The sequence below is a fragment of the Lissotriton vulgaris genome, chromosome 3_1 (assembly GCF_964263255.1).
Source record: "Lissotriton vulgaris chromosome 3_1, aLisVul1.2, whole genome shotgun sequence".
NCBI lineage: Eukaryota > Metazoa > Chordata > Amphibia > Caudata > Salamandridae > Lissotriton > Lissotriton vulgaris.
This window is the reverse complement of record NC_141689.1, coordinates 154,633,906-154,650,195: the sequence shown is the minus strand read 5'-3', so window position 1 is coordinate 154,650,195 and position 16,290 is coordinate 154,633,906. Positions and strand designations below refer to the sequence as shown.

General features: G+C 44.9%; 1 protein-coding gene and 1 non-coding gene across 5 annotated transcripts in view; both read left to right on the top strand.

Moving 5' to 3' along the window:
• The window catches only part of UNC13B (unc-13 homolog B), a 3,024,149-nt gene that overhangs the window by 1,664,062 nt on the left and 1,343,797 nt on the right, over positions 1 to 16,290 (top strand). The window lies entirely within an intron of this gene.
• TRNAS-CGA (transfer RNA serine (anticodon CGA)) lies at positions 12,962 to 13,043 on the top strand. Its single transcript has one exon. It is a non-coding gene; the product is annotated as a tRNA-Ser (tRNA).

Sequence of the window (16,290 nt, the reverse complement as noted above, 5' to 3'; positions counted from 1 at the left end):
AAATTGCCTTTTTGCATAAGTACTCCCAAACATTTTCCCAGGGGCCAAAAATTGTGGTCAATGATGTGACCGAGGGCCACATTGATGCCAGCCATTGTGGCGTTTGAGGACTTGGGGGAGGGAGTTGGCGGTGAGGTAATTGCACAGTGTGAAACCATAAAACATGGGATTAATCCCGACTTCCACACTTAACCAAATTGTTTGAACCTAGGAAATTGTGTTTCCCTCCATTTTCTTCATTGTCACATATAAGAAAGCAACAAAATACATGACTTCAGGACTAGAGCCATACAAAACCTTCTCCTGTGTTTAATCTAATAAACTATAATGTTGTTCAAGTATAATAGGAACCCAGATCACCCAAAGAGTGCACATACCAACTGATTTGCTTCTTGGTTCACTTTTGGCATTGTTGTCAGGGTGGGGGGGATGATTTTTTTTTTAAATTTGTGTTTGAAAGCAATCACTTTAAAAATAAAAGTACTCCTCAATGCACTGCTATAATCTAATGCACTACGGTGAAACGGTTCTGCATGTTAATGAAATACACTTTTTGAATTTTGAAAAGACTTAATCATATTTTTACAATTTTGCTGCAATATGTCTTTAACAGACAAAGTGTTCCTAAAGTTAAGCAGCGCCGGACCCCTAGTTACTTCCTTTTTTAACTTCAATTACCCTTTATATGCTTGCCTGTTTACTTAATATCTCCTTGATGTTCGTGCTGAGTTGAGTTAAAAGAACCCAGTATGCTGTTGAGGTGGGGGCCGCATGTAAAGGTCAGTAGGGCCGCAGGGGCGGCTCTAGGCTAATGGCGGCCCTGGGCAGGGAGAGTAGGAAGGGGTCCCCGGAATAGGGGGCCGGGCGGGGCAGAGCGCGGAGGCCAGTGGAGAGGGGGGAGGGGTCAGGGTATTTGGAAGTGGAACAGAGCCGGAGGCTGCCAAATCCCTGCCAGGGGCCACCAGGCAAATATGTATCCATCCTCAGAGGATTATTATATTAAGGATATATATTGACGTGGTGGCCCCTGGGGTTTGGTGGCCCTGTGTAGGTGCACAGCTTGCACATGCCTAAGGCCGCCCCTGAGGGCCGGGCCGCATGCGGCACCAGGACCGTTCTTTGCGCATCACTGCCTTAGTGGATGCAGTAGAGAAGGTCTTTGCTCGAGGTGAGTTGGAACATCTGGAAACTTGGGCTTAGGAGACCAGCATTACCCCACTCGTGCAGTCAGGCTTTAGAGCCAATCAATCGGTTCGGGATAATATAGCAGGCCTACAGTCTGTACTAGATACCTATGGGGGAAGTAAACAGCAGCCGGTTTATACCGCCGCCAAGGACTTTTCGGTGACATATGACCCAGTGGACAGACCAACACTATGGCACAAATTGTTTTGGGCGTTAACCCCTAACCTTTGTACGTTAATTATCTCCCTCCATTCTTCAACAAGTTGTAAAGTATTACTAGGGTGTTCCGAAGGTCTGCCTCTGCGGATCCCCCCTTCAAATGGCATTAATACTGGGATGTTTACTAGCCCCGCTGCTGTTTCTATTTATTTGTCCGATTTTCTCCAACTATTTTCTCGTATTAATAACTTTCCCCCTAGATTCTAGGGTCGTATCCGCTGCATACTCTTATGAAATGATAATATTTTATTTTATCTGATCCCATTAGGGTTGCAAAAAAGTTTGCAAGAACTGAAGATTTAGGCAGATAAGCACTTCCTGAAAATAAACCTAGGTAAAACAAAGATGGTAGGTAGAGTTTCGAGGTGGTAAAAACAGGTATACATTTGGCTGGCATTTAGGCCAGGAATAAATAGTGCTTGTAGATAGCTATGTCTATATGGGTAGATCCTTCTCGTCTAACCTCTCCCATAAGTTGCATTGAACTAGTTTAAGTAAAAAGGCCCTAACCCAGTGCTTCCAAACTTTTTAGAACCAAGACCCACTTTTTAGAATGACAAACTTCTACGACCTTCCTAGTTTTAATGTCCATGATACGGGCTATTTAGGTCTCGCTGGTGTTAGCAGCGCGAAATGCTGCTCCAGCGAAAGACCTATTGTTGTGGGTTTGCTGGGAATGGGGCACAGGGGGTGGTTACACGCTTCACCTCGGCGATTTCATCTCGAGGACGCGCTTCTGCAGTCGGGCTTGCATCACATGTGCAGACTCTCCAGGGCGCTGCAGATCTGTTTTTGCGATTGCGCCTAATGATTTCCGCGCCTCGTTTTTTTTTTAGGCAAGTTGCACGCGTTTTTGTTTTTTTTTGCAGGCAAGTGGCACATGCTTGACTCTCCAGGGCGCTGCAGATCTGTTGTGATCGCGTCTAATGACCTCCATGCCTCACTTTTTTTTATGTTTTAGAGAACAGCGGTCCTTATTTTGGAAAGACGAATGGACAAGCACAATAATCATACGCTAAAATAGATCGTATGTCTTTCGTCCAGCCGGACAAGAATTTATTTTTTATATAAGGTCAGTTGATTATGATTCAAAACATTAAATGACAAGTGGGCACAGCCGTGACCCACAGAAAACAAGACAAACCAACGAAAAACAGAATGGCCAAAGGCAGGGTATAAGATGTGTCTGTTTGTTAGTAATCACTGTGACAGACTTAAATATCCATTTTCACACCATTGATCATACAATATTATAAAATCATATTGCATATGGTGCTTTTAGTGTCATCTTTTTTAGGCAAGTGGCACGCGCTTCTGCTGGCCGTGTGCAGACTCTCCTGTGCGCTTCAGTTCAGATGTTAACTAATGTGCTTGGTGATTTTTATTTAACCACTGTGTTAAAAGTCGCAAAGGTACGTTAAAAGCCGCCTCACTGGGACTATGGTTGCTTTTAAATTCCAAAGCATTACCACGTCTCAAACTTCGTAACCCTTCTTGTCGCTGACACCATTACGGTTAAAAGATCGGCTTACAATATATCATTTCTACGATAGTTCTCATGTTATGGAATTAATTAAAATCAACAAGTTATGTAAAAAGCCGCCTCACTGCCGCTTCTGCTGGCCCTGTGCACACTCTCCTATGCGCTTCCGTTCAGCTGTTGTGAACTAATGTGATTGGTAATTTTTATTTAACCACTGTGGACTCTCATGTTAAGGAATTATTTAAAATCAACAAGTTATATAAAAAGCTGCCTCACTGCCGCTTCTTCTGGCCCTGTGTACACTCTCCTGTGAGCTTCCGTTCAGCTGTTGTGAACTAATGTGATTGGTGCTTTTTAGGTCTCGCTGGTGTTAGCAGCGCATAGCGCTGCTCCAGCGACAGACCTATTGTTGTGGGTTTCCTGGGAATGGCTGAGAGGGGGTGGTTACGTGCATAACCTCGTCGATTTCACCTCGAGGACACGCTTCAGCTGGCGGGCTCGCATCACGTATTCAGACTCTCCTGGGCGCTGCAGCTCTGGTGTTGTGAACGTGCCTAATGACCGCACCTAATGACTTCCGTCTATCAGTCTAGCCATCAATGTGCCCTGACGCCCCCACTCACCGGGTCTTTCATACTCCTCTCGTCTTGTCCCGCGGTAGTGGCGCTGCACGGGATTCGTAGGCGGCTAGCTCTCTTCACAGGAGCGCGGGGTAGGCCCCCGTCCGCTTCTGTCTGTGCTGGTGGCCCCGCACTCAAGCAGGCAGTCCCGGGCAGTCCAGCCTGGCTTCCTGTGTCTCGCCCGTGCAGAGGGACTGGAAACACTTAATCCAAGAAAGGTACGTTGCTTGTTGTGGTCGGCATTTGCTTGCAGCGTTGCACAGTAGTGTCTACCAACTTTGATTGATGTGCTAAAAGCTTTCAATTAGCTAGATAAGAATATTTACATTTTAAAGAGCTGCGAATGTTGCTGTATACAAGGAGGCGCGATAGGCCAAGAATCACACAAGCTGATGAAGTGGGGAGCCGAGATCCCAACCTAGGTTTCTTTGAGAGAGAGAGACACTTTCTGCTCTGCCCCAGCTCACCTCAGTCTGAAGTTCCAACGCTCACTCTTACCTGAATGGCAAATTTATTTACTCTTATAACCTTAGACAAACGTTACCATTTATAGACTGTTTTAGGAGGAAAAAAGATTGCCTCAGCTGTGCAAGATCCTGTCTTCCTTGGATCCACCTGTTGGGCAGACTTCACTGTAGGCTCTCTGAGCTGGATGCACCCTGTTTAGTGGTCTCTTTATGCAGGGTGAGACCACCGCCTTTATCCTCTGGGACTCTCTCCCAGCCTCTCATGGCCCTTCCTGTGAGATTCAAGCAGACCTCTTCTCTGAGGTATTGAGCACCGTCAAACCTCATTGGGCCCCTGCATGCGGGCGCAAAGCCTTGAAGCACCCTCTCTGGGGCTTTGCCTGTGTGGCGCTCAGTCCGATGCCAGCAGCCCTCATTCTAGGCCCTGCCTGTACAGTGCAGCTCGCCAAGATCCCCTCCGGGCTATTTGCCTGAGGGGAGCCAAACCACTGTCCCTCCATCGAGGACCCCCATGGGGTGCGCATCCACCCATTCCCATTTGTACTGCAGAGTGCAGAGCCACTGCCCCTTCCTCTTGGCCTGGCCTGTGGGGCTTATAGCGCGATGTCTCTGCCTGTAGAGGGCACCTTGCATGAACCCCCCTCACTGGGCCCCGTCTGTGGAATGCAGGGGTAATGTCCTTCCATCGATGCCCCCCATGGGGTGCGCATCCCCCCAACCTTTTCCCATTTGTACTGCAGAGTCATAGTGCAGAACAACTGGCCCTTCCTCGTGGCCTGGCCTGTGGGGCTTATAGCGAGATTTCTCTGCCTGTAGAAGGCAGGTCTCCATTAACCCCCTTCTTGCTCCCACACCTGCGGAATGCAAGGGGTAATGTCCCTCGGTCCGTACCAGTTCCCTCTCCCTCACACCCTGACACTTTCAGCTTCTGCTCTGCCTTTCCCCTCCGGGTTGAGGGTCCTGCGGGTGGGTGCGCTACTCGATGGGAGCCCCCTCCCCGCATATGCTCCCAAGTACTGAGTGCTTTAACGCCAATTAGGGGCGGCTGCCACACAGCCCCATTGAGCGCCGCTGGCCCCTGAATGCATCTGCCTAGAAATGAACATGAGGCGGGGAGTGGGTGAATGGTCAGGAGAGGGGGCTCTCCCGGAGGAAGGGGCGGGGAGCTATGATTTTATGGAGCGCTCAAAAGCAGCGCCTTTCAGATTTATGTGCACTTCGACAACCGCAAGATCTGAGGAATCCCTTCGAGGGGGCTTCAGAGTGACTTTTGCAACCTTCTCAAAGAGGGCTGGGGCTGATCTCTGGAGGGGCTTGGCATCAATAGTAACGTTTCCAAATTACATTCATGACTCTGGGCAATAGCTTGCTTAATCTTCCCGACGGCCCCCAGCGCCTAGAGACCCTTAAGGGCGATTGTACCGCTTTACAAATGTGGATTATCATGTCATATGCTGGGATTCCCATATAACTCTAATTACTAATCAAAGGCCGGCTTAATATCCCACCCACATTCAGTTAGCCCCGCACAGCTGGTCATGGGGCGTCCTCCGCAGAAGGGTTTGGGCTGCTGCTGCCCTCACACTGCACTACAGCTAGTGCATACTAGCCGGGGTCTGCAGGAAAATGCACAGCTGATACAGCGCCTCTCAAGAGACAACGGCGTGGGAGCTATGCAAATGTTTATAAGTGTGAATGCGGTGGCACTGGTGCCTCTCTGGTGCCTATTAGACTCGCAAGTCCTTGGGAAAAAAAACTATTTTGTGTTTGTAATCATTTTGGTGCATTTAAGACAGAGCTGCATGAAACTTCATCTTAAAAGGATGCCCTGCCACAGTCTAAGGTAGCTCTGTGCCACCATGGCTCACTGCTTTTCTCTGCCCGGCCACAGGCTCTAGTGACTTGAGAAATCCGTGGCTCACAGGGCTCGGGTGGCTTCCTGACCCTGTGGAACTGTTCCTTCTATGTTGTCTCAGGGATAACGTCTCTGTCGGAATCTGGCCTTCTCCTGGCACGGCTAGCATTGGGATGCTGTGGCTCACAGTACTCTGCGCCGCCACAGGCGGGGACTCACTAGAGTCAAATCTGTAGTTGCACAGTTCATTAAAACAAGCATTTGCAATGCAATAGGTCTTGCATTTGCGAGAGTTTGAGCTATTGGCATTGTAAATGGCAATGCCTTTTATTAAAAGCGTTTGAAAACCTGCAAGCTGTGCGTAAACAAGCACTTTGTAATTGTAGTCCTTGCTTATGAGAAGCAAAGCTGGCAGTCTTTTACTGACAGCCTTGCTTCGTGTAAGCAAGGACTATACGTACAAAGTGCATGTTTATGCATGGCTTGTAGGTTTTCAAAACAAAAGAATAAAAGGCATTGTCATTTACAATGCCAATAGCTCCAACTCTTGCAAATGCGAGACCTATTGCATTGCAAATGCTTGTTTTTTATGTAACTAAAGCATTTGTGGTAGTACACAATCATTTACAGACAGCACCTTTTCCATTAAAATGGACACTAAATTTGCACAGACACCCAGTTTTACTAATAAAACTATATTGCACACAAATAATGTGTAGGAATCGTGTTTAAGTGAATATTTATCATTCGTGTACAACCAAATGAAGTGTTTTGATTTTTTTTCATCCTATTAAAATCTTTGCAAAATACAGATATCTTTAGAAATGCAAAGATTGTGGTAAATGAACGAGAAAGCATATCTAAGGATGTTCGTGGAATCTTTCATGTATTAGGGGAACCTTGAGGGGATGGCATGTAGATGAACATCTTACCACAAGATGGATAAAGTACTATATTTAGGGATGCTGGATCAGCCTGTTTGACTGAAGTATGCAGTGTCACTAAGTTCCCCTGCAAGCTGTACTTTTCACAGTTATGGTCACTGAGAATAGCTCAAGATGAATCAGGCACTCCCCTACAGAGTCTGCAGATAATTCCCTGCTAACAAAATGAGGACATGTGAAATTGATAGAGCATCATAAGTGCCCATTACTTCTGTAAATGATGCACAAGATGCCAACTGTACCTCACCTCTAGTAGTAGTCAGCGCCCCACTGGGATGGTTGGGGTCACTTGGTATGCTTCTTTATCATTAAAGAAATGCTGGGAGATATCTATAGCTCCTGAGAGGGTTGTCTGTACACTGGGGCTTTCAATCTTCCATATACAAGAAAGTGCCGGCAATTCCACGACAGGCCAGGAGAGCCAGAGTAAGGCTGGAGCTGGGGCTTTCCCGCCCAGACATCTCCTGACTGGGGGAAACAATAAAATACTATATCAGCACTTTGAGAGCTCCAGCAACAGCCTTGAAAGCTCAAATTAAATGAATCTTTGAAGAAAATGGGTCACCATGGGAAGCACAATTGACAGGAGCTATTCAATCGTTAGAAATAGAGGAGCAAAACCTGGTCAATATTACTATTTCAAATGCCGCATGGAAAAAAGCAGTGAACAGACAGGTGAAGCACATTTCATTCGCGAGAGATCTGGAAAGTCTGCATAACCATCCAAATCTTTCCACACTGGATGCCTCTTACAAAGTGGGAAAAGCACAGCCTTATTTTGAACAAGCACTATCAGTTCAAGTTCGAAAAAAGATCACTTATATGAGGCTTTTGGCATTACCCATTGTGGAGTTCAATCAAAGTTGGGCCCGTGCGGACAAATTAGCAGCATGCAGACTTTGTGACTACCATCAGGAATCCTGGCATCATTTGCTGTGCTGCTGCCCAAAGCTAGCCAGTGAGAGGCATCGCTTGGTCATCCCAATCTGCAGAGCTCAGGGCCTCACTCGATGCAGCGAAATCTCGGACTTGTGCTTTTCGTCCACAGAAAGTCAAATAGCAGCACGGCTGGGGAAATTTGCAGACCTAAGCCGTGCAGGACTGACCACAAAGGCTGAGCCGCAGAAATAAATCTGTTGGGCTGGAAGCAGTGGAGAGGTGGACAAACCTCTATCTTAAAAATGAACGCTCTTTGTTCTAAAACAGTATTACTAGAACATGAAACTGTAACAAATGTTTTAGGTCAAATTAGACTGGGGCAATAATCAGGGGTTTTAACCTATTGTGTTTTTTAGATAATTATTTTAGAATGTTAGTATATTGTAATGATTTTAATTAATCGAACAATAAAAGCTTTTTTCATTTCATTTTCATTTCATTCATTTCATTTCATTTCACTGGGGCCATGTGCAGTCCCTTAGGAGCACCCGTACCCAGTCACAAATGAGGAGATGGCTGAAAAGAGACAATTGTCACGACACCCTTGGTATGAAGGTGGCAATGTGACACTCTTAGAATGAAGCAGATGACATAAGCAGACGAAAGTTAAGCACAGCGAATACAGAATAGAAGGTGCTTATTGGCCATTACCAGACTCTCTGTTTCAGTTTGAATTGTTGCTGAGTATTGCTGCTATCTTGAAGTAGTTTTGAAGTCTAGTCCTAGCGGTACAGCCTAGTCATGAGGCTCACTTGAAATTAATTTCGGATACGTCGGTAGCCAACCTGCTCCAATTCTTTAACTTTTTAAAGAGCTGAACTGTGGTAAATGATACTGTGACAAGCCTGTGCCTTCTGGATTTCTAGTTGGTTATATTGTGAACTTGCAATATTAAAGCTTTCTTCACCATTTAGGAGGTGAAATATTTTAGTATTGCCAAAAGAATTCCATGTTGTAATCAAATACAGCACTGAGAAAAAGATTCCAAAACTGTGGGTGTTCATTGTAAATAGATCTTAAATCTATTAAGATGTAATTGTATTTGAATTTATATAGCACTTACTACCCCGATGAGGCGTTGAAGCGCTTATCGACGAGTAGCACGCTACTCTGGAATCCAAAAAAGATTTGTGAGAAATCATTATAGGGAGATATGAAATTAATAGGAGCGGTAGACATGTGAATTTGTTATTTGGATTGAAAATTTATAGTGGAGGGATAGAAGAGGGAAGGGTTTGTATTTATATAACGTTTCTACCCCAGATGAGGTGGTGAAACGCTGTTCGGCAGGCATCACGCTACTCCAAACATAAACGTGATTATTGAGGAATTAGTATGGGGAAATATGAAATTAATTTGAGTGGTGGATATGAGTCATTAGTTGGATTGAAAAGGACAGAAGGGGGAAGGGTCTAGAATGTGTTTTTTGTAGGTCATAGCAGTAGGAGGAGGTTTGGGATGAGTAATGTGAAGGTGGAGGGGCAAGAGCCAGGGAAGGGTTTAGAAAGGGTTGGTTGGGAGCTCTGAATAGTAAAAGAGGTTTGAGATGATGCAAGGGGGTAGAGGAGGTAAGAGTCTAGAATGTTTTTTTGTGGGGATCATAGTTGTAGAATTGGGTTTGGGATGAGTCAGAGAGTGGAGGTAGAGGATATATTGAGAGAGGTATAGGATCGTGCATTGAAGATGCTGAATTAGAAGTAATAAATATATTTATTTATTTATTTATTTATTTTAGCGATTTCTAAAGCGCCTGGTGACCCAAGGGCATCCCCGCGCTATGTAACTTGAAATCCTAATGAGGGGGAGAGAGGGGGGAAGGCGACCAAAGGGTGTTAATTAGGGAACAAATGGGTCTTTAGTTTTTTGCGAAAAGAAAGGTAGTTGGAATCTAGTCTGAGGGCGCGAGGGAGTGCGTTCCAGCCCTTAGCCGCTTGGACGGAGAATTGTCGACCTCCTGTGCGGGATCTTTTGAATCTGGGGGTGCTGACTAAATTCTCATTTTGAGATCGTAGGGATCTGGTTGCTGTATAAGGTGTGATCATTTTACTGAGGATCGCTGGACCAGATCCGTTGTAAAGCTTGTGTGTTGTACACATTGCTTTAAAGAGCACCCTTTGGCGCACGGGGAGCCAGTGTAGGGCTTTGAGGGCTGGCTTGGCGGACATTCTGGAGGGAGTGTTAGTAATCATGCGTGCTGCCGCGTTCTGTGTCCGCTGGAGTTTCATGATAGTATACTCGGGGGCTCCCAGGTAGACCAGGTTGCTGTAATCCAGGCGGGACAGCACTAGTCCCTGGATAAGGAGCTTCCTGGACATAGGTGGGAGTAAGGGCAGGATTTTGCGGGTCGTGCGCATGAGCCCAAAGCATGTGCCCGAGGTTTTAGTTGCTTGGGTTTTCATCGTGAGCTGTGGCTCAAGCCACACCCCGAGTGTCTTGATTTCACGTTTTGGGGGGGGGATTTCTCCGAACACGTCGGGCCAAAGAGTAGGAGGGATAGCTGTCCATTGCTTGCCAAGTAGCATTACCTCTGTCTTTGTCCCATTCAATTTTAGTGATGAGTCATTCATCCAGTTGTGAATACCTGTGAGGCAGTTAGTCAGATTTTCAGGATGGTCAATCAGCTGGGACAGGGAGACGACTAGTTGGGTGTCGTCAGCGTAACTCACCATTTTTATGTTAAATGGTGTTACCACGTCCTCGAGGGGGGCCATATAGACATTAAAAAGCGTCGGGCTCAGGGAGGAGCCCTGGGGGACGCCGCTGGTGAGTGGGAGGGTGGATGAATGATGGTTATCGTCCCACACTTGGAAAGTGCGTCCTGTAAGGAAGGATTCGATCCATTTGATTGCTGATAAATATACATAAGTACATGAAAGGTGTATAAGTATAAGGAAGGTAATAAATGTAGATTTAAGTTGTATTTAATAAACTCAGGCTTTAAAATGTTGCTGTACTTTTAGCTAATTTATTTGTTTTTTATAATTTGCAATATTTTCTTTATTTTTTGTAATTCAATATTTAATCAATTGTAGATAGTTATGATAAAGTTGCTAACTTGTCACTAATTGTCAATAAATATATTTTCAATGTGAGGTGCATTAAAAACATTAGCATGAGAACATTTTAAAAGTGTATTCAAGACCGACCACTTTAGGTGAACTATTAGTTTTGAAAATACATAATTGTAATTGCCCTTTCGGTTGGTCCACTGCACCCTAGCCATTAAGGTTGTTTCATGAATCTGGGCTGGGTGGGGGTGATTTTGTTAATTTGTATTAATTATAAATGCTTCTATTTTCAATCTAGAGCTATTTCTGAAGAATGATTTGTTGTCAGTGTGTATAAATAAAGTGAGATGCAGCCTGGTGTTTTAATACGTCAACGCCTAGAAAGGACCGCCTGCTTGCTGGCCTGGAGCCCTTGATATAACCTGAATCAAGACCACCTCTTTGAAGAGTAGAAAGGCATCCAGCCCTGACTTCTCTGAATAGGGTTCCTTTTGTTGACCCAATCTGGCTTCTATCTGGATCTTTTTTCATTCTTCTCTTTACTATTTCAAAGAGAAATTGCTTTATTTGTGGACGTTGCAACGCTTTTGTTGTTGGTGTCAGTTTTCGAACCTCATAAAAGTTCTAAAAAATGAAAGGTGCGCTTCCCTGTTACCAGTGCTCGTGCCAGGACTGTCAGAGTGTCACCCGCACATGCACTGACGTATTGTCAGGACGAGTTAAAGCAATTGCCTTGGAACTGCTAACACGCATAGGGCCTGACTCTTAAAATCCAGGTGCATGAAATGTATAATTTGTACCCTCACCTAGCAGAATCGGACTAAGTAGGGTTTGGGCACTTAGTACAAAGTCCGCCACTTGCAGTCGTTGGTGTAGGCTAAGGGCAGGAAATGTCACAGAGGTAACAATGACTTATTGGAGAGTGTCCCAAACATCTTGAAGGGGCCCGGGAAAGGGATTCCTCCACATTTGAATTCGATGTGTGGGGGCGGGGGAGGGCAGTGCGGAACTGCACACTTATGTAAACTTGCAAGTGCGGATTTCCTTCTCTGTTGAATCCACAGACATATATTTAGGGATGACAGAGCCATGCCTGTCATTTTTTTAAATCTCAAAAAATAGGAGCAGCTATGACGTTCATAGGTGCATGTCTACACTTCCTGTTTGTGAATTAAGCCCCTAGTCTGTCATGTTGGTTTCTGTTATGAAGGTGAAGCTTGCAAACTGGAAGCAACACCGTGTACTCTTGTACTTGGGTAGTCTTTCTTCTGAAGCAGACTTTACCGTTCTCCAGCTCTTTGCTGTGATGTGCTCCTTGTATTGTTGTGAACAGGTATATTGTACACATATTTACGGGTACAGGCACCCATTGTACAGTTGCACAAAGAGAAGAGAATGCTCATGTAAATGTCCCAACCACGGCATTACAGTGATCAAAGTAATTGGATCACAAGATACATATTTAGGTAGAGCCTAGCGCAGTGCGCTTGCGCTGCTCTGTGTGAGGTTTCTTGTGAGCCCGCCACACTGTTCCTAAACTTCTCCGTGGGAGTTAGTTAACTCCCACATATTCTATTGGCCTTTGCGTGTGGCTTTCAGTAATGAAAGCCCGCAAATGGCCAAAGACGACAGCATGGTCCGCCTTTTCTTTTAACATTAACTCGCCTAGCCTATGGGGCTCAGGAGCAAGCAGCAGCGCGCATTGTGCTAGCTGCATACCTTCCTTATCTGATCTTGGCTCATGTTCCTAAGTAAACAAACATGCTTGCTTTTGCTGCCGCGTGTGTTTAAACTTTTTTTCACCCTATTTAATGTTACTATCGTCCTCGCATGTTCCCTTCGTCTCCTTCCTGGCTTCAGCTACGAGGCCATCAGCTGCTTTCCGCCAGTGTCTTTGATGTTTTCCATACTCGCAAGTTTCACTCTTTTGCCAGGAATCCCGCAATGTTGGGAACAAAGATTTTTACCACGTACAACAAGGGGCCAGTTAGGGACTTGAGGAGGAAGGTCTACGCAGTTGCAGTTCTTGCGTACATTCCACGTACACAGGACCTGTTGCTATTGCCATGTGCAGGCCATTGTATGTGTATCCAGATTCTTCAATTTATGAGGTGATTTAACTATTTGTATGGGTATTAATGAATAGTGAATACACTTGTGTCAAGCGTGTGCGTGCTCCATCACGCGTTTCCCAGCGGCTATGTGTTCTTATAAAAAAAACACAAAAAACATTGCACAACTGCTGTGATGGCCGAGTGGTTAAGGCGTTGGACTCGAAATGCAATGGGGTTTCCCGGCGCAGGTTTGAATCCTGCTTACAGCGTACATTTTTATATAAATATATTTCAGGTGAGACAGTGAATAGACACAGGGCAAATTCTATTCAGTCCTTCTCTATGCGTGTATATGAGAACTGCAATGGTTAACACTTCGCTCATGTATGTACCTATCTACCAGTCCGTACGCGTGAAGGTATAGAGTGTGATTTCGAAGGTTTAATGCTTAAAGTATATATGTACATACAAGCCATTGGAGGGGATTCTGGGTTTACCATGTGCTGTGAGTACACATTGGAGTCTCAGGGGCGTACCTATCAATAATGCAGCAGGTGCAGTGGCACCGGGGACCCTCTGCACCCGAATTATAAACACTTTATTGAGGGCCCCGCTGCACCTGAATTATAACAGCTTATTTAGTGCTAAACTAGTGATTGAGGCCCTTGTTCCTCTCTTGCGCTAGGGCCCCTGATACCCTTGCAACGTCACCACGGAGTTGGGAGGGATGCTTTGTGAAGGGTACACACAAAGGAGCTGATGGTGTAACTAATGACTGCGGGGGAAACGGGCTGATGCCCCTATGTACTACATAGGAGCAGCTAAAAGTTTTATTCGAAGTGTCGATTACATTGTGCATGGCGTGTGTGTGTGTGTGTACATGGGAACTTCAGAGTTACCGTATACACTGCATACATCATTGCTGATAGTGATACCTTACAGTGTGCAGAGGATGTGCAGGTGTCTGCTAAGTTCACTCAGTGGCTTTTAAGGTTGCAATGGATGCCAGCGTCACGTGAGCTCTCCGTTGTTGCGTTCAGTGTATATCCCGGGGCTGTGACGGCTAAAAGAAGTAAGTTTGTATATGTAGGCCATTGGGGGTAGGTGTACAATGAATGTGTAAAATCTGTCCGTTTTACAGTGTGCAAAGCATGTACATGTCATCCGCCAGAGTTACCGATTTCTGAGTATACATAGGCGCTCATAGAGTTTCTGAGTTTGGTGTATACGTAGGCGTTGTTAGGTTTAGAGTGTGTTTTGTGCTGTGCAGTATATCCATAAGTCAGCTGCCAGAGTTACTGGGTTCAGTGTATACATGTGGTCACTTTGTGCAATGTCTAGCGAGTACTGCCAGGCTTCATTGTGCTTTTCTGATACAACAACGGCATTAAAGGCGCCGCACATCAGCTGTCACCGTGTCTCTTAGTGCTCGTATAAGACAACAGTGACGTCAAGTTTTTATTAGGAAACTTCAGTTGTATATAATGTTTTCTAGAATATATATAAAGTGACAAATTGTTATAACACTTTTTTAAATGTTACTCATAACTTTTAAACATGCTGCGCAACATTCACAACGATCTGCAACACATATTAAAAACGTTAACAAAGCCAATAGCTCTCTCTAACACTTATAATTCCCCAAAGGCGAACCCTCTTGGCAATGCCAATGCTTGTTTTGAATACTTTTTCACATTGGTAGTAGGGTGTGCCATTTAAAGTATTCTTTCAGATCTTTAGGTGTCCGTGTAAATATTACAAAGCACAATCTAGTAATATTACAAAGCACAATCTCATTGAGAATGTGTTTGTTGATTACGGCTGTTTATGGTGGAATAGAAATGTATATTTGATTGTTACCCATTTCCTTTCAACGCACAGCTTGTTGATCACACGCATCCACGGATCTCAAGTGCCCCATCTCTTGACCTGCCCACGTGCACACTTTTCCAGTTTATTCCTCTTAGCCAATACAAAAACTATCAGTCTCATAGAACTGGGGACTGCTCTTTATGTTTACATGGCATGGTCCAGTATGGTCTTGTGTGCGCCAGGGCCTCCTGGTAATACATTCATGTTAGATACAAGTCAGGCCTGATTATATGCCAGCATGAAAGCACTACCTCTTCAGAGTGTGTTTGTGTGTCTGTCTCAGGCCTAGAAAACTAATATCTTGAATTGGTAATGTTAGTGTGTACGATTGCCATAAGTTGACATTAGTTATGCTAACAAAACAGAAAACTGCATTTTTCTCCAAATAGTTGGATGACTGCTGCAATGATTAGAGTTTCAGGGCCATCCGGCCTCACAAAAATCAGGCTTGGAAGAAAATAAAATGGCAACATTTGACTACCTTCTGTGTACTTCTGCAAAACAAGTTTTGTTACTTTCCAGAATAAGAGTAGCTGCACAGTGTTGGAAAGTGGATTATAAGTAGTGTTAAAATGCTTCTACCCCTGGCAATAAGGCCACTAACACAGTCTAGGTCTCAGAAAATGATTCCTATGCTCAACCCTTGGTAGCTTGGCTGCGAGCAGGCAGGCTTGACTTCAGAGACAGGTATGTTAAGCATTTAAAAGCACTAATTCAGTAAATGATTAAGACACAACAGACAATAAAAATCCAACACCAATTTATACAAATAGGAAATATTTTTATCTTTAAAATGACACCTAAACGAAAAAAATCCAATGTAGGAAACTGGAGATATGAATTTTAAAGATTTAACACTATATAGCACATAGAAACCAATAGCGCCTGTTGGGACATCTGGTCGTGGTAGACAAGGTCAAAGTCAAAGTTTCAGGTCAACTGTGATGGAGCCTTGCGCGGCTACCCCTCGCATTAGGCCTCGGTCAAAGTTCTACCTTCGGACTTAGAAACTTTTCTATTGGTTTTTCTGCTGGGGTCTCTTGATACTCTTCACTAGTCCGAATTCGGTGAGGGTTCGCTGGCTTGCTTTCTAGAGAGCTCCCGGTCAAACTCTGGAAGTCGGACCTCTGGAGCTTTTCAGCAGGACGAACCAGCAGGGTAAGCCAGCTCGCAGTTGAATGTCGCTGGCTTGGGTCTCGCGGTTGAGTTGGTCCTCTTATTGAGCTTTTTACAGAGTTGCTCCAAGGTTCTCCAAACTTCTGGAACTTCTTCCTGAAGTTCCTCTGGGAGTCCCAAAGTGTCCAAAACACAATCCAAGGGTGTAGAATCTCCAAGATTGTCCTTGAAAATGTGGGACTTAAGTTCCCACTATCCACTTGGACAAAACCTTTACAAATCCACCACTATCCACTTGGACAAAACCTTTACAAATCCACTGGGCACACTCCATGCTGGGGATTCTTAGTGGTGATGGTCCAGGTGAGCTCTGTTAACCTGTAGCTTACAGGGTATCCACTTTTTATTCCTCTTGAAGCCAGTTAGTTGTTTAAAGACCTCAGGCTGTCAGCAGTGCACACATGCAAGTGCAGAAAGGGCCACTGGCCTCTAACCTGCCATGCCCTATTATATACTTGGGGCTTAAAG